The sequence below is a fragment of the Elgaria multicarinata genome, chromosome 3 (genome assembly GCF_023053635.1).
Source record: "Elgaria multicarinata webbii isolate HBS135686 ecotype San Diego chromosome 3, rElgMul1.1.pri, whole genome shotgun sequence".
NCBI lineage: Eukaryota > Metazoa > Chordata > Lepidosauria > Squamata > Anguidae > Elgaria > Elgaria multicarinata.
This window is the reverse complement of record NC_086173.1, coordinates 150,891,200-150,913,938: the sequence shown is the minus strand read 5'-3', so window position 1 is coordinate 150,913,938 and position 22,739 is coordinate 150,891,200. Positions and strand designations below refer to the sequence as shown.

The window sequence follows — 22,739 nt, the reverse complement described above, 5'->3', positions numbered from 1 at the left end:
CAAAAAATCCACAAGGGGCAATCTAACATAAAAAAGACATCCATTCACAATCACAAACATTTTTAACTCATTGTTACACTGTTACAGTTTCAAAATCCCTTTTTCAATTTCACTGAAAGCTTTTCCAAAGACAACAACTTTAACCAAAGGGCTCGGGGACTCTTTTCCAATACGAACTATAAGCTTCCCATTTCTGAGGTCAATTGTGAACACCCACTCCCTCCATTTCCCGTCAGGGTCCATGGGATTAAAGGTTTCACTCACCAAATAGCCGTCTCCCGTCTTCGCCCTTTCTAATCACGTCTGATTGCAAATTGTTGTTGCCTGTTCCCTTCCATCTGTCGGGTGGAGTCGATTTTGTAACCTTGGCTCGAATGGTCCCGTCAATTCGGTCTCCATGTCTGCACAGTGCATGTTAACCTACTTGAGGCAAGAGAAATCTCTCTTGGCGATCGCTCCTCAATCTAGGTTCCACTGGCAGGCATGAATCCGTCTTGGGGTAGATCCGAGTCACGGCACCATTTGTTAGATCAATGTTCTTTTCACCCAAGGACGAGATCCAAACAGCCCTTAGGCACGACTCCACCATTCCACCATTAGTAATCAAGGCCTGGTCTCTTCAAAGGGAGCAATCAGACAAAAGACATAGGGAATATGGTACAGTATTAAAGCTTTCAAGGGGCAGGGCCCAGTAGCAGCATTAACCAATCAGAACATAACACTGAGGCATAGCTAATTATGCTAAACAGTCCTGTAAACAATACCTTTGGCCTGACAGTAAGTTACAGAGAGTTAACTTCGACACAGACAGCTGGAGCCAGGACTCTTGTTTATATTAGTAATCAAGGATGCAAGGACGCACACAAGGAGACATTCTCATACAGGGCATTATGACATTTTGCTTGGTGTGCAATGGAGATTTTACAGTTTCCTGTTAAAAATGGAGGTGGTTCTGCTAACAAAGAGACATACCCTGCTTGTGCGCCCCGCCCCGCCAGCTGCAAAACAGATATTGAACTGAAGCCAAAGTAAGAAATCCTTCACCCTCCCCTCTCTTCGCCCCCCCCCGCCGATGGGCACAGCACTGGTATGAGTGCTGTGCCAGGTCTGCGGCTTTTCGCGGCACCTCGCGAGTAAGCGAGGAGCCGTGAAAAGCCGCGGGAGTCCCTAGACGTTCCCCAGCTCCGGCCTGTGGCCGGAGCTGGGGAAAAGGCGCGCCATAAGCGACTTCGCTTATGGCGCGTAAGACCAGGCTTCAGCGCGGCCTGTCTCCGGATTCCCCTGTGCGTCATCTGGACGCACAGCAGGGAAGCCGGGTCAGAATGCACGCTAAGGCCTCGTCTAGGAAGGCCCTTGGTTACAGAAGGAAATTTCTGATCGCTATCTTGCACTATGGAGAGTGGTTCAGAAGCTCCTGGTTGCATTTCCAACATCATATTTGGTGGAATGTAGTTTTAGTGTGGTCTGCCTACTTCTCTCCAAGCAAAGAAATTGACTCCAGATTACTAAACGTGGTGATTTAAGATGCATGTTAAGTGACTTTAAACCAGACATTGGAAAAGTGGTATCACTTCATCAGGCCCATCCATCACATTAAGGATTTACAGAATAGTGAGGTACTATCACATTTAGATATTACTAAATGTGATACCTAATATTCTTGCTAAATGACTATCAGACTTTGAAAATATGATATCACTGGATCAACTTCATGAATTATGTTTAATTGAATAAACTAAAAAAATGTAATTGGATTTTGAATATATATTCAATTAATGGTTACTGTTTTGAATTTTATTGTTATTATCTTTCTTAGTGGGTTGTTGAAAACGGCTATTCTGAAGAAGGATTTTTATAGTGTACAGTAGGGGGCACTGGGCATGAGTTTGTGGAACCTAGGGGGCGGTTACCTGAAAAACTTGGGAGCCACTGCACTATATGAACTCCAGGATATAATGTATCCCAGACAAACATAGGGCTTCTTCACCTGAGCGAAATATGGCACCCTCGTGACCGGCCACTCACAGAGGTTTGTGGGTCTTTTAGCGATATTGGCCACCTCCTGCACGTCTCCCACGCCTTCCAGTGATGATTCCGTGTTGTTGATGTTACTATTAGAATGACCTATTTTATCGAATAATGGACCACTGTTTTGGCATCAGTATCTGATATGTCAATGGATCTCCGATTACATCTTATTCCGCAAAAATTACTGTTTCAGCTCTATTGGACACCACAGCATCTGTTTAATAAAGGTTCCTCCAAATTGACTAATTGTTGGAGGAGTCATACAACTAACGCTTCTTTTGTTCATATGTTCTGGAAATGTCCAATAGTCACCTCCTTTTGGGAGGAAATTATCAGACTCATCAATTCTGTATTAGAAAGATCTTTAATATCTTCGGATGTACATGTCACCTTAAATTACTTACCGGCCTCTTGGAAAATAACACATGATGAACGTAATTTGATTGTTTGTGCTGCCAAAAGACTGATTCTACAATATTGGAAAGATAAAACCTCACTGCATTGATTTCAAGGTGTTTACAGATTGACTTCTTTATAATCTGCTCCAGAATTTTCCCAGGGATGGATGTCAGACTGACTGGTCTGTAGTTCCTAGGTTAAACCTTTTTGCCCTTTTTGAAGATAGGGACAACGTTAGCCCTCTTCCAGTCATCCGGCACCTCACCTGTCTTCTATGATTTTGCAAAGATAATAGACAAAGGTTCTGAGAGTTCTTCTACTAGCTCTTTCATTACTCTAGGATGCAGTTCATCGGGCCCTGGAGATTTGATCTCATTCAAAGAAATTAGGTGTTCTTTGACCATTTGTTTATCAATCTCAAACTGCAATCCTGCCCCCTCAACTTGTGTCACTTTTTCCAGGGGGGGTTGTCATAGACCCACTTTTGGGAGAAGACTGAAGCGAAGTAGGAATTGAGCACTTCAGCCTTTTCTTTGGCATCTGTTATCAATTTGCCATCCTCATTAAGCAGTTGAACCACCATTTCTTTCCTCTGTCTTTTACTACTCACATATCTTAGAAAGCCTTTTTATTGCTTTTAGCATCTCTCGCTAATCTCAGCTCATTCACAGCTTTAGCCTTCCTGATGCCATTTCAGTACTTCTGTGCCACTTGTCTGTACTCTTCTTTTGTAGCCTGGCCTTCCTTCCACTTCCTATATGTATCCTTTTTTTTGTTTTCAGGTCATCTCTAAGCTTTTTGTGGAGCCACATTGGTTTCCTCTGTTGTCTTCTATCTTTTCTCCTTGTTGGAATTGTTTGTAACTGTGCCTTTAAAATTTCCTTTTTTAAATACTCCCACCCATCCTGCACTCCTTTTCTCATTAGGCTCACTTGCCATGGGACCTTACTTATCATAGTTCTGAGTTTATTAAAATCAGCTTTCCTAAAATCCAGAGTACGTTTATGGCTACACTCAACTTTTGTGTCCTTCATAATCAAGAATTCAAGTATGACGTGGTCACTTTCCCCCAGTGTTCCCGTATACTATTTCTGTACAAATGGCCCCCAAAACCACTGAGGCAATAAGAGATATTCCTTTGTACCACCAATCCATTCCCTCTACTGATACTCTTCATCTACAAATCCTATAAACCTGTCTTTCTCATATTTTTCATATTTCATCCCCTCAGGAGGGCCTACTATGCTGGAATACATTCATTCATGTCAGAAAGTAAAAACATTATAACTGTTTGTTTATGTTCCTGTAATAGTAAATGGGTTTGGATCCGAGACAAACAACCTGCTTTCTGAGTTACCAAACTGAGATCTGAACTGAATCTTCTTTAATACTATTTCAGATTCTGAGCCCACAACAAAGTGAGAAATGACCATTTGTAAAGAGAATGGCTTCAGGCTAGAGCTGTATTTGAAATTCAGGTTTAGTTCATTTTTATTAGGATTTCCCCAGTTCACACCTTCCAACCCAAACATGCACTAAAACACAATCTGCAATCGAAATCCGAGCTTGCATGTGATGTACATACAGACCCAAAGGAAATGTGGTCAACAGCATGCGTACCTTTGAAGAAATGTGCATGAAAAATGAATTACACCCAGGCTTTCAGCAGCGGGAGAAGAATCCATACATTTCAAAGATCTGCACAGTTATTGTATACACTTAGGAAAATATGCATGAAAAATGTGAAAAAACCAGAGATCACAATCTGTTATGAACATGAGATGGAACAAGCTTCAAGGTGAAATTTGGATCACTTTGGGTTCATCTACACCAAGCAGGATATTCCACTATGAAAGCGGTATATAAAAGGCAGGAGACACACTACTGCTTTATAGTGGTAATGAAGGGCACTGACAACTGTTGGGGCCCATTGACACATATACATCAAGCAGGATGTAATGCTATGAAAGTGGTATGAAAGCAGTATATGGTATGTATCATGGGTCCCAACAGTTGTCAGTGCACTTCAATACCACTATAAAGCAATAGTGTGGCTCCTGCCTTTTTATACAACTTTCATAGTGGAATATCTGTTTGGTGTGGATGAGCCCTTAGACAAATTCACATTTTACTTGCGCAAACATCCCTACCTGAGGCCTTTTGGGGTTACTTATTCATTCATCATGATTTAAACAAGTCTGTTTTGTTTTTACATGGAGAGAAGAGAAATTATTTGAAGTAGTATAAAAAAGAAGTTCACTCCCACATTGGTTTTAGTATTTTTGCTGGACCAAACAAAATATGTACTAAAAGATCAGATGACATCTTTAGATTTCATCATTAAATGCTCTTTGCTATTTAGATCTCGCCTTAATATGATAATGTAGCTTTTGGGGATGAAGATGCAAACCAATAAACCCAAACTGGAAGCCAAGATAGAGAAGACCTGCACAGCTACCATGTATTTCCCTTTGGTGCTCAGGTAGGCCGGCACAAAGGACACCCAAACACTGCAAAACACCAACATGCTGAAGGTGATCAGCTTGGCTTCATTGAAGGCTCCAGGCAGCTTCCTGGCTAGGAAGGCCACCATGAAACAGATGGCAGCCAGGAAGCCCATGTAGCCAAGGGCAGTATAAAACATAACTGCAGACCCTTCATTACATTGCAGGATGATCTGACCAGGCTGGGAATGCATGTCAGAGTCTGGGAATGGGGGAAAGATTTCCAGCCAGATCATGCAGATGCTCACTTGGACACTGGAACAAGAAATTACAATGGAGTTGGCCAAACTCTTCCCCAGCCATTTCCTCATCCTGTTCCCTGGCTTTGTGGCCATAAATGCCACCACCACCATGACAGTTTTTGCCAACAAGGAAGAGACGGCAACTGAGAAGATGATGCTGAAGGTGGTTTGTTGGAGAAGGCAGGTCACCTTCTGGGGCCGTCCAATGAAGAGGAAGGAGGACAAGAAGGAAAGCAGGAGGGAGACGAGGAGTACGTAGGTGAGATCTCGGTTGTTGGCTTTGACCACTGGAGTTTCTCGATATTTCATGAAGATTCCTAAAAGCAGGCCAGTGGTTAGGGACAAGATTAGGGCAAATTAAGCTAGGATGATTCCCAGAATTTCTTCATAGGAGAGGAAACTCATAAGCTTCAGAACACATTGATCTCGGGCCTTGTTTGGATGCTGGTCATCCGGACACTTGGTGCAATGGTCTGCATCTGAAAAGAACAAGAACCGCAGCAGCATTTATGTAAATTGTTTTCCACCAATCATAGTCTGTGGTTTCCTGCATTCCCTAAAAGGTGTATAGTGCTCCTCTGACCCATTGTGGTTTCTGCAGGCCCCACCCTGGGCCTTGCTAGACCAGGCCTTAGTGCGCCTTCCAACCCGGTTTCCCTGCTGTGCATCCAGATGATGCACAGGGGAATCCGGCAGCAGGCCACAATGAGGCCTGGTCTAGCGCGCCATAAGCGAATGCGCTTATGGCACGCTTTTTCCCCAGTTCCGGCCTCAGGCCGGGGCTGGGGGAAGTGTGGAGACTTCCGCGGCTTTTCGCGGCTCCTTGCTTACTCGCGAGGAGCCGCGAAAAGCCACGGACCTGGCACAGCGCTCATAGGAGCGCTGTGCCCATCGGCAGGGGGGGAAGAGAGGGGAGGGCGAAGGATGGGAGGGTGGGTGGCACGGGGGGAGGGCGGGTGCGATCGTGCCGCTCGCCGCCCAAGCAAGCAGCCGAGCAGCGCTTGCCAGGGCAATGCCGCCCCATCCCGGGCACTGCCCGGGCAAGCGCCGCTCGGCTGCTTGCTCGGGCGGTGGCGGCGCGATCGCACCCGCCCTCCCCCCGTGCCACCCACCCTCCCATCCTTCGCCCCCCCCCCCCCGTTTTAAAAATAAAAATAAAAAAGCCACTTACCTTCCCGGAGTCTTCGGGCCACCCGCGGCCCCTTTAAACCAAAAAAAAAAAAAAAATGGCGGACGCCGCAGGGCTTGCGTCCTCCCTGCGCCTCCGCCATCTGGAAGCCTGGCCGAGGCGCGCTAACGTTAGGTCTAGCAAAGCCCCCTGTCTCTGAAACTGGGAAAAGCACTTCTCTTGTGGAAGCTGATAAATAGCCATTGAAATTGCATTCCATTTATGTGCTTGCCAAAAATGTCATCATTCCTGATTAAGATTAATCAGAAGTAAGCAGTTCTCGAATAACATCACCCTTACCAAGCTGTCTGTATCTCGACTCAGAAGTAAACTAGAGCAACATGTCTACTCATACGTCAGCACATCAAAAATTTGCATGTCTACTCACATGTAAGCAGGGCAGGTCTCTGCAGGACAAGCCTCAGAAGTAAGCAGGACTGGATCCCTTGCTTATTAAGATATGCGGGGCAGCATTCGATATTGCCTATCTGTGAGCTGGCTCCACCACTGCTTCCATTTTGCAAGCTGCAAGCCCCACTGATTTCGTTCTGTAAGTGCTGCCCACCCCTTGTAGAACTGAAATGAGCAAAAGGCTCATATCTACAACAGGGCAGCTCTCCAGAGCAACCTTATGTGAGCTTTGCCAGCCTGGTCCATTCCAGAAAATAATGTTTCTGCTTGTTTGGGGTTGCCCCCAATAACACTAAATCTAGGGTGAACCTATGAAAAGGAGGGCAGGGCTCCTGCATCCTTAAAAGTTGTATATAAAAAAGGGAAATTTCATCAAGTGTCATTTGTATGCATGCAGCACCTGTGAAATTCCCTCTTCCTAAAAACAGACATTAGAAGAAGATATTGTTGGCACCCTACGTTGCATTCTGTGAATGAGATCGGGCAATTGTTCAATGGAAATCTCATATGGTAGCCCACTAAGTTATTTTCACTCAGTTTGTGGAATTAAATAGCAAATACACTAATAATTAGCTATACACAAAGCAACAAAGAAATCAAGTTCAGTTTAAAACAAAAAAAAACCCTCTCTAGCCACGTGCGAGTGGGTGTTTGCTCTCTTTCTCAAGGGCAGCTCCTCGCTCTGGAGTCACTTACCTTCCTGGGAGGAGATGGTTCCTTCAGGACATGGGACACAATCGTAGCAGCAGATGGGCTCTCCTTCCCTAATCGTCTTGGCGTGTCCAGGCAGGCAACTTCTAGTACATCTAGAAAAAGGGACTGTCTAACCATATAAAGAGAAGGTGCGTCAAGCATAACGTTGTGGAAAGGGGGCATTATTAACTGCTGGAAATGAGTTATATCATGGAGGTGATGCTATGGAAGGCAGGACAGGGCTCCTGTGTCTTCAACAGTTGTATTGAAAAGGGAATTTCAGCTGGTGTCATTTGTATGCATGTAGCACCTGGTGAAACACCCTCTTCATCACAACAGTTAAAGCTGCAGGAGACCTGCCTAATGTGACAAGATACAAAAGAAAGCATATTACAGGAAGCTGTTTACCATAGGGGCAAATGGTTTATACATGAAACCATTTATTTATTTGTTTTATTCATTTAAAACATTTCTTGGTCATCTTTCGTCGTGGAAGCCCTTGCAAGGTGGCTTACACCAATACTGTTCTTTCTGTCCTTCATTCTACCTTTCATTCTAACTTTCATTCTGTCTTTCAGAGTATATTGAAATTATATTTTTGAGGAGGTGGCTTTAAACATTGTACCCAAACCAGAACACATGACCTCCTCCGACCCTTCCCATGGGAAGACCACTAGTTCAACTGGCAGGGGGCGTATTTAGGGTGACCTACTGTCAGGGTTTCCCTGGATTTTTCCAGCTTTTTGTTCTGTCCTGGGAGTTAGGGGGATTTTCTGTAATTTTCTGTAATGTCCTGGAATGTCATGCTTTCCCCTTTAAGGCTGCCATTAGCATGGCAGAGGGAAGGATGCGCTTTCTGGAGGTGTGTCATTCCCCTCCCCACTGCTCCAATCGGGGCCTTAAAAGGGAAAGCGTGTCATTCCCAGATATTATAGAAAAGGATGCAATTGGAACAGGCATGACATGCTTTCCCCTCCTCCTCTCCAGTCGGGGCCTTTAAGGTGGCAGGGGGAATGGCGTGCTTTTCAGGGCCCTAGAAAGCTGCTTCCCCACCCGTCCCACATTGGGTGTCCTCTTTTTTGATCTCCCATATATGGTCAGCCTAGGCATAATTTGAAAGAAAGGTAACTTGTCCAAAACCCTACATTCAAGACAGAAATGATATTTGAGTTCCAATCATGAAACCGCTTCTTTTAAACTGACTGGTTTCTGCATGAACGTCAATTTCACAGAAGGTAAAATAATGAGGCTCACAGATAAATAACTGTATCAAGAAACTGAGGCCAAGGCAGGGACAGGATCTGAACCCAAGATGCCAAATCACATATTTGTGTCCACAAAGTGCAACAAAATACCCACTTCCCCAGATGTAAGGCTGGTAGTGCTCAGGAAACACAGCCAGCCTGCCACACAGGCAAGACACACAGGCAAGACTCCCAGCCAAATCCCAGAGCCAGACAGCCCCCAAGAAACCAAGGTAAAACCAAAACTACAAATTAGGGGTGTGCACGGACCCCCCACTCCGCTTCACTTTAAGATCCGCCATTTTCGGATCGGCCCGCTCCGCCCCGCCCCCACTCCGCCTGTGCCCACTCCGCTCCGGATCTGGATCGGAGCTCCGGTCACCCCCCATAGGGGAGGTTACCGGGCGCTGCCGCCATCGCCGCCCACGCGGCGACGGCGGCAGAGCCCGGTAAGGGACCAAGGGGGAGGGGGCCTTACCTGCCTCCGTCCACGGTCCGTCGCCGTCTTCAATTGAGCCCGCGGTTCCACCAGGAAATCTGGGCTGCAAGTGCGGTCCAGACTTCCTGCTGGAACCACGGGCTCAATTGGAGACGCTGACGGATCGCGGACGGAGGCAGGTAAGGGAGAGGAGGGCGGGGGGGGTTACTGGGCCCTGCCGCCATCGCCGCCCATGCGGCGACGGCGGCAGAGCCCGGTAAGGGACCAAGGGGGAGGGGGGCCTTACCTGCCTCCATCCACGGTCCGTCACCGTCTTCAATTGAGCCCGTAGTTCCACCAGGGAGTCTGGGCCGCAAGTGCGTCAATTGGAGACGCTGACGGACCGCGGACGGAGGCAGGTAAGGGAGAGGAGGGCGGGGGGCGTTACCGGGCCCTGCTGCCGTCGCCGCATGGGCGACAGCGACAGTGGCAGGGCCCGGTAAACCCCACTTACCTTTCCGGCGGAGCTCCGGATCGAGGCGAAGGATCCGCCTTCACCTCGATCCTCTTCGCCACGCTCCGCCGGCCCCCCAATCCTCTTCGCCTCCGCCTTAAGGGCAGGCGAAGCCCCCCGCTCCGCTACTGCTTCTCCGGTCCGATTAGAAGCGGAGCACATCCCTACTACAAATCCAAACAAAATATAGGCAGAGAAACACATATTCAGGTAAAACACTGCAGTACACTACATAAAAACAATCTAACACCCACACACACAAACAAACACATCACACTTCCTTCCTAAAAAGGCAACACAGATGTGTATAACATGATTGATAGCTGGAGCAGGAAGGTTCGAGCATATAAGACCAATTCTGGCCCGCTTGCATTGGCTGCCTATACGTTTCCGAGCCCAATTCAAGGTGCTGGTTTTAACCTATAAAGCCCTACATGGCTTGGGACCGCAATACCTGAAGGAACGCCTCTCCCGACATGAACCTACCCGGACACTGCGCTCAACATCTAAAGTCCTCCTCCGAGTGCCTACTCCGAGGGAAGCTCAGAGGATGGCAACAAGGGAGAGGGCCTTTTCACTGGTGGCCCCCCAACTGGGGAATGATCTCCCCGATGAGGCTCGTCTGGCTCCAACAATGTTATCTTTCAGGTGCCAGGTCAAGACTTTTCTCTTCTCCCAGGCATTTAACAAAATTTACAACGCTAAGTTGGTTTTCTAATGGACCCCAGAACAGTTGTTTTTATACTGTTGTTTTTATGTTTCTGGTGGTTTTAATATTTTGTATACTTTTTAATGTTTACTGCCCAGAGAGCTTCGGTTGTAATATAAATGTAATAAATAAATAACGCAGCCAAACTGCTCCCTCATTCTTCACCCCCCCCTCTAGAGCTCTCTCTAACACCACCCTACTTTGATGGTGCTTTGGACACATTCCCTGAGCCGAACCCTCTGCCCAAGCTCAGGGGGATGTGAGCAATTTTATCATGGGCTCGATTAGTTATCACCACAGCAGGCCTCTGAGGGTTCTTTAAAATCACCCAATGGCCATTTCTACACCACCCCAGTGTAGAGGGAAGGAGGGGGGAGGATCTAATGATATACTGACCCTGCTCCCCCCCACCCCCAATTCCTCCCAGTCCAGTCCCTTCCCTCTACTGATCCCTGCTACATGCAGGGAGGAGGGAAGAAGCCGGGAGGGGCGGCCACACCTCCCACTGTCTCGGGATGATCCGGGGACCGTGGGAAGAATTGGATTTTCCCAGGGAGTAATTATCCCTGGGAAAACCCGTTCCTGGCCCTCCTTCCTCCTGGGCATCCCTGTGTGTCATTTGGATGCACAGGGACTTGGCCGTGACCAGCCTGCATTTTCTGGCTGGTGTAGAAACGGCCTATGATACGGGTGGGGAACCTCAGGCCTGGAGGCGAAATCCAGCCCTCCTGAGGGTCCAGTCTTCCACTGGCCAACCTCAGTTGTCCATTAAATGGTGTCCTAGCCTTTGTGCGTTTCTCCCCTTCTCCTGAGGATTAATTAAAGGCAGGAAGAGGATTAGTCTACACTATGCTGGTATGTTTTGTGTCTTGTCCCCACTTCCTTTGACTTCAGCCCCGCCCACCACTGATATATGAGCCCTTATAGCTACGTTGTTGTTGTTGTTGTTTTGCGGCATGAAGAAGGCTAGAAGGGGAGGGAGGCAAACATTGCGAGAGGGGACTCGCGAAAACCTGTGAGTGCCCAGTAACGAATGTTCAATAAAATGCTCATCTGATGGAGCTCTCAGTGATGGCTAGATAGGAAAGGGAACAAGGAAACGAGTGGTTTCCCCTACCTGGTTAAACGTTCTGGGCCACGTAATGGCATTCTGATCAATGGTGAACTTTATCTCAGAGGAGGACAGTCTCTCTATACTGCCAACATTCACTCCAGCAGTGGACTTGTTGGGAAACATCACCCAGTTCATGATATCAAAGTTGGCTGCTAGATCTCCATTTTCATCCAAATAAGCTCTGTCCATGGAAGTATTATAAAGCTGAAAGTTTCTCAGGAAAGGGTGAAGCTAGAATAGAGGTGGGGAAGAAGTTGTTATACTGCAAGTCCCATCAGCTCTAGCCAGGATAACCAAGGGTGAGGGATGATGGGAGTTACAGTCCTACGACATCTCAAGGAACACATGCTACCCAACCCTGTCACAGAAAAGCACGTGCATTTAGGAAACAGGAAATCCCATTCTACATCTCAGCCTGACTCATTAGGACGTCTCATCACAACCACTTCTTCCAAGCTCATAGTGGCTATGAATTTTGTTTTCATTATTTATGTTTACAATGCACCTGAGATCCCTTTCTAAATTTCCTTTTTCTGTTTTGCCATTTTGAGGAGGTAACAAAAATGTTCTATAAGCCTTGTTTGGCATCCTAAGGAGAGTTCTGACACCAGGGTCTGGTCCTATTATTAGGAAAAGTGGGGTAAGTTAATAAACCCAACAAGGCAGAGATTTATCAATGACTGACCAACTGCATTCCGTACCTCCGTCCCCAGATTATCATCATCCCATCCAGGGCAAAAAAAGGAGAACCAGGGTGTGTCCTCCTGCTATGTAAGTAAGCCTGATATCATTTGGGACAGTCCACCAAGGCCATGACGTCCTGGGCCACTCCCAACAGGGCAACCTGTTCAAAATGTTGAAGTGACCCAACCCAATCCATTTAGGAGACTGCAATACGAATCCATCTCAGACCACACCAGCTAGCTGAGGTAATCAGGTTGTTGAGGGGAGAACCGAGAGCATCCTCATACTGTCCCAGCTGCCTTCCCCCATTCTGCTGGGCAAACCAAACCTGGATTGCTCATTTGGGCACCTCACAGACCCCCGCAACTCTGCCACATCTGCCCCTCCTGATGCCTCTGCCTAGAACAAAGCCATTAATTAGGTCTGTGCACTGCCTCGCATCCAAATTTGGATCCTGTACCTATGCAGGCCAGTTGGGCCCTCCTCAGTCTATATCTGGATTGGGCTGCAGTGGAGGGGACCAGGCCTGAGGAGCTTCTGGAAATGTCCCTTTCCAGCTGCTGTAGTTTGAAATTAGATCTAGGAAATGGACGACCTGCCATCTTCCTTAAAAATGGCAGCTCTCATTGAAGACAGGCGGCTTCCAGATGGGTCAGATAAGTCCATGGGAGGGGAGAAGCATAGAGGGAGGAATGAGGAGCAGGAGGATGAGTGGGGAGGAAGGCAAACATGGAGTCCAATGGATTCCTGGTCGGCCTCATGCCTAGGAACACACAACATCTGACCCGCTTCAGATGTTCGGACCTCACTTCAGCTCTGGAACCAAAGTGGGTCGCACTGGGACATAAGCTGCTCAAAGCAGATCGGGGTTGATTTGGAACCTCCAACGCAGCCTCTGAAAAAATCAGGAAGTCTCTGTATAGCCCTATAATGAATGGTGATTTACAAAGGCACTCTCTGTGAAGGAGAAGGAATACTGTACCCTTTGAAGACCCAGCCGGTCTCCACCCACCATCCCCATCCGGTTCAAATGGGATGAGTACGCAGCATGTAAGGTCCAGGCCACAGCCTGGATGGAATTGTAAATACTGTAGGTGTCTTGAGAGAGGATACTTTCAATCACATCCTGGGGCAGGTTGTCCCAATTCTCTTTTTCTCTGCATCTTTCCCAGACTTTCACAGACAACATGTCTCTTGAATAGAAACAATGAAATGCTTTAGTCTCAAACTGCTGGATAGCCAAGAGAAGTGCATCAAAATTATCATGTCGTGTCCTTTTGTGCGTCTTGATTAAGAAGGACAAAGAAACATGGGTGTGCTGGAGATCAATCATCCTGTAAAACATTCTCAAGCTGAGGTCCTGCAAAGTTGTTGTAATACATACTTTTCCTACAGTTGAATTTTTGATCTTTTCAATCATTTGCATGAATAGTGCTAGAATTAAGATGGCATTGGTGTCCACTTGACCAACAACTACATTAACTTGAGTGTCCAGCAAATATAATATCAGGTTGAAATGTCTTTCCGAATTCACTGTCGCTGGGATACTTTTGGAATAGGCAACGCAAATACCATTCTTTATGACCACTGGCATGAAGTTGCTCATGAATCTTTCTCCACTGTCATTCTCTGGAGCAACAAGACCAATCCACGTCCATCTGAAATGCTGGAGCAGTTTAACAATCCCCAGGTAATGCGGTTCTGATTTTGGGACCATCCGGTAGATAAAAGGAAACTGATGTTTGTCCTTAGGGACTTGACTAACAAAACCATAACTGACCTATTAAAAAGTGAAAGAGATAAGTGTTTGACTTGCTTTTAAGGACAACACTCAGGCCGTTGCTAGACGAGGTCTTCGCCCGGTGTGAGGCCCGGGCTCCCTGCTGTGCATCCAGATGACGCACAGGGGATGCCGGGGTCAGGCCGGCCTAACTCCTCCCTTGACCCGGGATAAGCGGATCCACTTATGGCCCGGCTTTTCCACAGCCCCGGGCTGAGGCCGGGGCAGTGGAAAGCCTAGCAACTCCCGTGGCTTTTCCCAGCTGCTCGCTTACTCACGAGTAGCTGGGAGAAGCCACACACTGGCACAGCATTCCATAGGAGTGCTGTGCCCATCGGGCCGCAGGGGAAATCACGGGGGGGTGGAGATTGGGGCCAGGGGAAAGAGCGTACCCAGCAGAAGAATGGGGATGGGCATGGTGGACGGGGACAGGGCTTGGCAGACGGGGTGGGAGAAGAACAGGGACGGGCATGGTGGACGGGGACAGGGCATGGTAGACAGGGGGGAAAGAAGAACAGGGACGGGCATGGCGGATGGGGACAGGGCATGGTGGATGGGGGAAGAACAGGGACGGGCATGGCAGACGGGGACAGGGCATGGTGGGCAGGGGGGAAAGAAGAACAGGGATGGGCATGGCGGATGGGGACAGGGCATGGTGGACAGGGGGGAAAGAAGAACAGGGACGGGCATGCTGGATGGGGACCAGGCACGGCGGACGGGGGTAGAACAGGGACGGGCATGGCAGACAGGGACAGGGCATGGTGGACAGGGGGGAAAGAAGAACAGGGATGGGCATGGCGGATGGGGACAGGACATGGCGGACGGGGGAAGAACAGGGACGGGCATGGCAGACTGGGACAGGGCATGGTGGACAGGGGGGAAAGAAGAATGGGGACAGGCATGGCGGATGGGGACAGGGGATGGCGGACGGGGAGAAGAACGGGGACAGGCATGGCGGACAGGGACGGGCATGGCAAGCGGGGACAGGCATGGCGAGCGGGGGACGGGAATGGTGAGCGAGGGAGGAAGGGCGAGTAAGCGGGCAGGGGGGCATCAGGCATTGTGGGGGGAAATCAGGGACGGGGGAGTGGGGAACCCTTTATTTTTTAAAAAAACACTTACTGTTCCGTTGGTGCGCTCCTGCACACATGGCCCTTTAAGGCAAAAAAATATGGCGGATGCGACGGGGCTTCCCCCGGCCCTGTCACATCTCACGTGTGGACGGGGCCTACTTCTAGCGCAGCCTGACCCCTCCTCCCACACGTATTATCAGGTAGGTCTAGCAAATGCCCTCAGTTGTTTGTTAATCTAAAATATCAGTAAATACCAATACAATATCAATTGCCACTTAGATACTGTAAAATAATAAACCTTCCTGCATTTAAAAATACTTTGAAGGTTTATTTCTCTCACCTTGTAAGTCAGGCCAGATCTACACTACTGCTTTAAAGTGCTTTAAAGTGCCTTATAACAGTTTTGACAACTGTATATGGAGTGTGTCCTGGGCCTCCACAGTTCTCAAAACTGTTTTAAAAAATCCCCTGTGTATTCCTTCCCCACAGCAGACCCATCCCATCTGTCCTTTTCTATCTGAGCTACTATATTGGATAAGTGCGTTATGTAGACAAGATTTCATCTTCCAAAGCTAACTTAAAGGGGCCTCTATGATCCACAAAAGCATATGCCATGATAAATCTAATGTGCAGAATGGAGAACCCACTCCAACAGGTTGCTGTCATTGGAGAGAATAGTTGACTGCAATTTGAAAACAGAGATCTCTGGAAATAATGCATGCACTCAGTCCTTGTTTACGTCCATTTATTTTATTTATTTATTGAAAATGTTTATATCCCACCCTATATCATTAAGATCTCAGAGCGGCGTACAGATAAAAACATACAGTATAAAACAATAAATATACACAGTTAAAAACAAATTAAACCATGATCAAAGTTAAAACAATATATAATTTAAAAGCAATAAAAGCAGTTAAAAGCAGTCTACTTATATTTGAAATTTTTATATCCCACCCTTCAGTTTTACAGCTTCCAGGATGGTTTACATTAGTCTTAGTACATTAGTACCTTAGAGGTTGGATTGCCGTTGAAAAGTTAAGTCACGGTTATTATTATTATTATTATTATTATTATTATTATTATTATTTATTTATTTATTCAGCACCATCAATGTACATGGTGCTGTACAGAGTAAAACAGTAAATCGCAAAACCCTGCCGCATAGGCTTACAATCTAATAAAATCATAGTAAAGCAATAAGGAGGGGAAGAGAATGCAAACAAGCACTGGGTAGGGTAAACAGGCACAGGGTAGGGTAGAACTAACAGTATAAAGTCCAAGCAACATCAAGTTTTAAAGGCTTTAGGAAAAAGAAAAGTTTTTAGCTGAGCTTTAAAAGCTGCGATTGAACTTGTGGATCTCAGATGTTCTGGAAGAGCGTTCCAGGCGTAAGGGGCAGCAGAGGAAAATGGACGAAGCCGAGCAAGGGAAGTAGAGACCCTTGGGCAGGCGAGAAACATGGCATCAGAGGAGCGAAGAGCACGAGCGGGGCAATAGTGTGAGATGAGAGAGGAGAGATAGGAAGGAGCTAGACCGTGAAAAACTTTGAAGGTCGACAGGAGAAGTTTATATTGGATTCTGAAGTGAATTGGAAGCCAATGAAGAGATTTCAGAAGTGGAGTAACATGGTCAGAGCGGCGAGCCAGGAAGATGATCTTAGCAGCAGAGTGGTGAACAGAAACCAACGGACTGATGTGAGAAGAAGGAAGGCCAGAGAGAAGAAGGTTGCAGTAGTCCACTTATAATGGGTTATAATGGGACTTAAGTGTGATTCACTTGGTCTGGATTAAATTCAATATCAAAAGCTATATCATCCCCAAAATCACAAAAATCCCCATACAGAGCTGACAGAAGAACCCGTTTCTTCTAGGGAAAATTAAAACTCTCTCAAATTATATTCAGCTCTTTTGAAAAGTGCTGCCTTTCTCTGGCCTTACTTGGTGATGTCCACCCCAGGGCCACCTTCTAGACTCTTCTGGAAAGATTGCAAAGTGGCAGCAGACTCAGTCTACATCCCCCACCCACCCCATTCCTACCTGTGGGATTTTGTAGATGCCCAGCATGGTTGAAATCTGGTTGGAGAGTTCAAAGTTGGCCCCTTCATGCACAGCCAAGAGCTTATTCTGTCCTCCACATCTGTAGTTTGGAACATGCTGCTGCCCAAGAGACATCAGGTCTACCAAGGCCTCATAAGTCATTCTTGGGTTGAAATAGTTCTCATAGATGTTGTAGCCCAGGGTGATATTGGGCAAGAGCCTTGGATTCTGGTTGATCTCATGAATGGCAAACAAGAAGGGAAGGATGTGCCACTGGCTCATACCTTTTAAACTGCAACAAAAACAGATGCCATCAGATTTTTATCCTTCATTCCATAAAAACAGAAAGCAATTCCTGCAACGCTTAGTAAAGTAGAAATCTCTTAGAACCATACTCCCATTCAACTGATGCGAATGGGAATTTTCTTCCCAATGCAAATCGCAGGGTTAGGGCAACAACGTTTGTCAACACCATGGCAGGAAGGAAAAGGGCTCAATTCCCCCTCCCCTCTCCAACCCAAGGAGTTTTGAGCCTGATTGTCAACACTTCCCAGCATCCGTTTGTCTGGTTTTTTAAAATGAACCCATTAAATGGAAAAACACATTTTGTGTCATGTTTAGTTTAGCCTTCATGCTAAATCAATCTGAGAGCATAAAGCATCAGAGCTGATCCCAACATTATTGGTTGTGCCTAATGGAGAACCGCCTGCAACAAGGCCCTCGTCTATACGACTTCAATAATGCTCCATGAGCTGAGACGCAGCCGCATTGATGCTCCTTCGCAGCATCTTAATTTCCCCTTAATCTAAAGAAATCCCTACTCACACTAAGCACACGCTAAGATACAAAAAAGTGTAGGAAAGGGCAACCCAAATGACCTATGGGCTGGATCAAGTCCCCTATGGGGAGAGGTTGCAATGTCTGGGATTGTGTAGCTCAGAAATAAGGTGAGTAAGGGAGACATGTTTCCCCCTGATGCGTGGTGTGGAGAAAGCAGATAGGAAGACATGTTTCTCCCTCGCTCAAAAGACTAGAACCCCATGGGGTCACCCCATGAAGCTGAATGGTGGGAGATTCAGGACAGATAAAAGGAAGGACTCCTTCACACAGTGCATAGTTAAACCATACAATTATAGCTTACCTATGTACAGATGTAGTGATATCCACTGATTTTAATGGCTTTAAAAGGGAATTAGACAAATTCATGGAGGATAATGCCAACGATGGCTACTAGAATCATAAAATCTTGGAATAGTAGTTGAAAGAGGCCTACAAGGCCATCGAGACCAACCCCCTGCTCAGTGCACGAATCCACCTTAAGGCATCCCTATGTATCATCACAATTCTTTTTAACTGAGGGACAGTATATAGGTGAGCTAGTTCGGGAGTTGAAGGGTTTCTGGTTGAAATGCTTCTTTGACTCTGCCAAACCTGTGATGCATTTACCTATGTTTGGAGAGTGGGTGTGTTGAAGTGGACAGTGGTTACAAGCGCTGAGTCTAGGACTTGGAGACTTGGGTTCACAGTCCCCACTCAGCCATTTAGTTTACTGGGTGAACTTGGGCCCCTCTCACTCTCTCAGTCTAATGTACCTCACTGGGACCTCATCTACGCCAAGCAGGATAGTGCAGTATGAAAGCGGTATATAAAAGGCAGGAGCCACGCCAAGCAGGATATAGCACAATGAAAGTGGTATATGGTACGTGTCAGTGGGCCCCAACAGTTGTCAGTGCACTTCAATACTGCTATAAAGCAGTAGTGTGGCTCCTGCCTTTTATATACCACTTTCATACTGCATTATCCCGCTTGGTGTAGATGAGGCCATGGTTAATATAACATAGGAAGAACCCTGTTGGATCAGACCAAGGGTTCATCTAGCATTCTGTTCACACAGTGGCTGACCAGCTGCCTGGGGAAAACCTACATGTGCAAGACATGTGTGCAGTAGCATCCTCCTGGTCATGTCCCCCAACCACCAGGATACATAGCCATATAGCCTCTGAAACTGGGCACAATATATAGCCATCAGGCTTTAATGTGGATTCCTGCAATGAGCAGGGGGTTGGACTCGATGGCCTTGTAGGCCCCTTCCAACTGTACTATTCTATGATTCTAGGGGACCTGTTGCTAGTGGAAGACAGAACCGAGTCCAAGGGCAAGAGCTGAGGAAAGCTTGTCGAACTCCCCCGCAAATGGATTCTTCTGACATCCCTAAACTGCACCACGGCTAACAGCTGCCCAACGACTGAAGACCTCAAAAATAAACCACACAAGTTGGAAAGCTTGATATGGCAGGTTGTGCACTGACTAAACAGTGTCTCAGCATTTCTGCATCTGCCCCAAGCATTTTCCCACCCACCCCCTGAAGCAAAATTTGACAAAACAGAATCATGATTCACATGATTTATGAGGAGCAGCTTCCACAAAAGAGAGATTCTCTGTCCCTGCTTAAAGAGGAAAAAAAAGCGACACCTGGAAAGTATGAATTCAGTCAGTTGAGCACCTGATCACTTACGAGGCAAAACTGTTAGAAGGAGGCTTGAAGAAAACATATGGATTAAATACTGTATTTGTGGTAGATATAATTCCACTAATCAGGTAGTCTCCTAGCCTGTAATAATTAAATGGATCTTTCCGGTCACTTCTCACATTCAGTGGGCATTTGGTTTTTCTTGTTCCACAGGTGGGGCAGGGCAGAAGCAGCATAAAAATTAGCAGCAGCCACCATATCATGCTTGAGAATATCTCTCTCTCTCTCTCTCTCTCTCTCTCTCTCTCTCTCTCTCTCTCTCTCCCTTCCTCTCCTACACACACACACACACACACACACACACACACACACACACACAGCTAATTGGAAGCCAACCCCTTTCACAAAAGCACAGTGGCAGAGACTTTGCTAAAAAAAAAAGATGGAGCCCAGCCACGGTCTTAGATCTGAAGGAGGGGAGTGAAAGGCACAGTCCCTGCCTTCCCTAAATCTCACCCCAGGCTCTCAGGGGCACAGCAGGTATTTATGCCCCAGCTTTTCTGGCTTTGTATATGAGGAATGACCAAGCATTGCTCTTGGTTTGGGATTTCTTGCATCACTTTCAAAAGTCATCTTGAGGGGAATCCTTTGAGCTTTGGTGAGAACTCAAGTAAATCACCATGATTTTAATAATTATAAGGGAGCAAGGATCACTCCTGTAATGGCATTGATTCCCTGCGTGGATCCATGCGCAGGTGTGCAGCTGGAGAAAACATGTTAGCGTGACTCTCTAGTGAAGCGCTAGTGCATGGTCAGTGAGGGGGCAGTTCAGCACAGTTCAACTGACCTTTAGCGCAGACAAAAATCTTGAGGTATTAAAGGTTACAATATGACATTAAAAACTGTACAGTTCCCAAAGTCCTCTCCAGACATGTGTACCGATGTTCCAATGTACACTTGTCTAAGGTGTCTTTCAACTTGATTATAGCACTCCTTGGCAGAAGGGACCCAATGACCCACACATACACAGGTTTCTTCAAAATTATAGGACACGAAATAAAGGGCTCAAGTTACAGGAAGCCAGATTCCAGCTGAACATCAGGAAAAACTTCCTGACTGTTAGAGCAGTACGACAACGGAACCAGCGACCTAGGGAGGTTGTGAGCTCTCCCACACTAGAGGCCTTCAAGAGGCAGCTGGACAACCATCTGTCAGGGATGCTTTAGGGGGGATTCCTGCACTGAGCAGGGGGTTGGACTCGATAATCTTATAGGCCCCTTCCAACTCTACTATTCTATGATTTTAGGAACAGGGGCATTGTTATTAAAAACATAAGAATCTCATCTATCTATCTGTCTATCTATCTATCTAATTACATTTTACTGCCCAATAGCCGAAGCTCTCTGGGTGGTTCGCAAAAATTAAAATCATGAGGAGCATAAAAACAACCAAAAATCTAAAAACACAAATACAAAATACCATATAAAAAGCACAAACAAGATAAAATCACACAGCAAAAATTGATATAAGTTAAAATATGGAATTAAAACAGCGAAGTTTAAATTTAAGTTAAATTAGGTGTTAAAAGACTGAGAAAATAAAAAGTTCTTCATCTGGTGATGGAAGGAGTACAGTGTAGGCACCAAGCGAACCTCTCTGGGGAGCTCGTTCTACAGCCGGGGTGCCACAGCAGAGAAAGCCCTCCTCCTATATCTAGCCAACTATGCACATGTCCCTGTACAGAATACCTTAGGAACTTGGTTGGATGGCAAAATGCACTATATCAGTCATTCCCAAAGTGGTGGGATTGCATAGGCTGGCATTTAGAGGCAAGGGGGCAGCAGGGGGGCATTCAAGGTTGTTTTTTCCGACAAGCGCCTCTCCAGAAGGTCAACAAAACACTAATCAAGAGACATACCCTGCTTGGTGTGCCACGCCACGCCGGCTGCAAAACAGAGGCGTTTGCTCTCTTTTCACTCCCTCCCTCGGCAAGCCTGCGGCGGGTGCTTCCCATTTAAAGGGGCCAATTGAGCTTCAAAATGATATTGAGCTGAAGCCAAAGTTTAAGAAATCGTACCAGGAGTTTTGGTTACAGAAGGAAATTTCTGATCGCTATCTTGCACTATGGAGAGTGGTTCAGAAACTCCTGGTTGCATTTCCAACATCATATTTGGTGGAATGTAATTTTAGTGTGGTCTGCCTACTTCTCTCCAAGCAAAGAAATTGACTCCAGATTACTAAACGTGGTGATTTAAGACTCATGTTAAGTGACTTTAAACCAGACATTGGGAAAGTGGTATCACTTCATCAGGCCCATCCATCACATTAAGGATTTAAAGAATAGTGAGGTACTCTACCTTAGTTACTAAATGTGATATCTAATATTCTTGCTAAATGACTATCAGACTTTGAAAATATGATATCAATGGATCAAGTTCATGAATTATGTTTAATTGAATAAACTAAAAAAATGTAATTGGATTTTGAAGAAATATTCAATTAATTGTTACTGTTTTGAATTTTATTGTTATTATCTTTCTTAGTGGGTCGTTGAAAATGGCTATTCTGAGTAAGGATTTTTATAGTGTAGGGTAAGGGGCACTGGGCATGAGTTTGTGGAACCTAGGGGGCGGTTACCTGAAAAAGCTTGGGAGCCACTGCACTATATGAACTCCAGGAATTAATATATCCCAGACAAACATAGGGCTTCTTCACCTGAGCGAAATAAGGCACCCTCGTGACCGGCCACTCACAGAAGTTTGTGGGTCTTTTAGCGATATTGGCGACCTGCTGCACGTCTCCCACGCCTTCCAGTGATGATTGTTGTTGTTACTATTAGTCTGTCCTATTTTATCGAATAACGGACCACTGTTTTGGCATCAGTATCTGATATGTCAATGGATCTCCGGTTACATTTTATTCCGCAAAAATTATTGTTTCAGCTCTATTGGACACCACAGCACCTGTTTAATAAAGGTTTCTCCAAATTGACTAATTGTTGGAGGAGTCATACAACTAACGCTTCTTTTGTTCATATGTTCTGGAAATGTCCAATAGTCACCTCCTTTTGGGAGGAAATTATCAGACACATCAATTCTGTATTAGAAAGCTCTTTAATATTTTCAGATGTACATGTCACCTTAAATTACTTACCGGCCTCTTGGAAAATAACACATGGTGAACGTAATTTGATTGTTTGTGCTGCCAAAAGACTGATTCTACAATATTGGAAAGATAAAACCTCACTGC

At 46.2% G+C, this 22,739-nt stretch overlaps 1 pseudogene; it reads right to left on the bottom strand.

The window, feature by feature from the left end:
* Positions 1-4,741: 4,741 nt before the first annotated feature.
* On the bottom strand, positions 4,742-17,302 carry LOC134395541 (vomeronasal type-2 receptor 26-like; annotated as a pseudogene).
* Between the last annotated feature and the right edge of the window lie 5,437 nt (positions 17,303-22,739).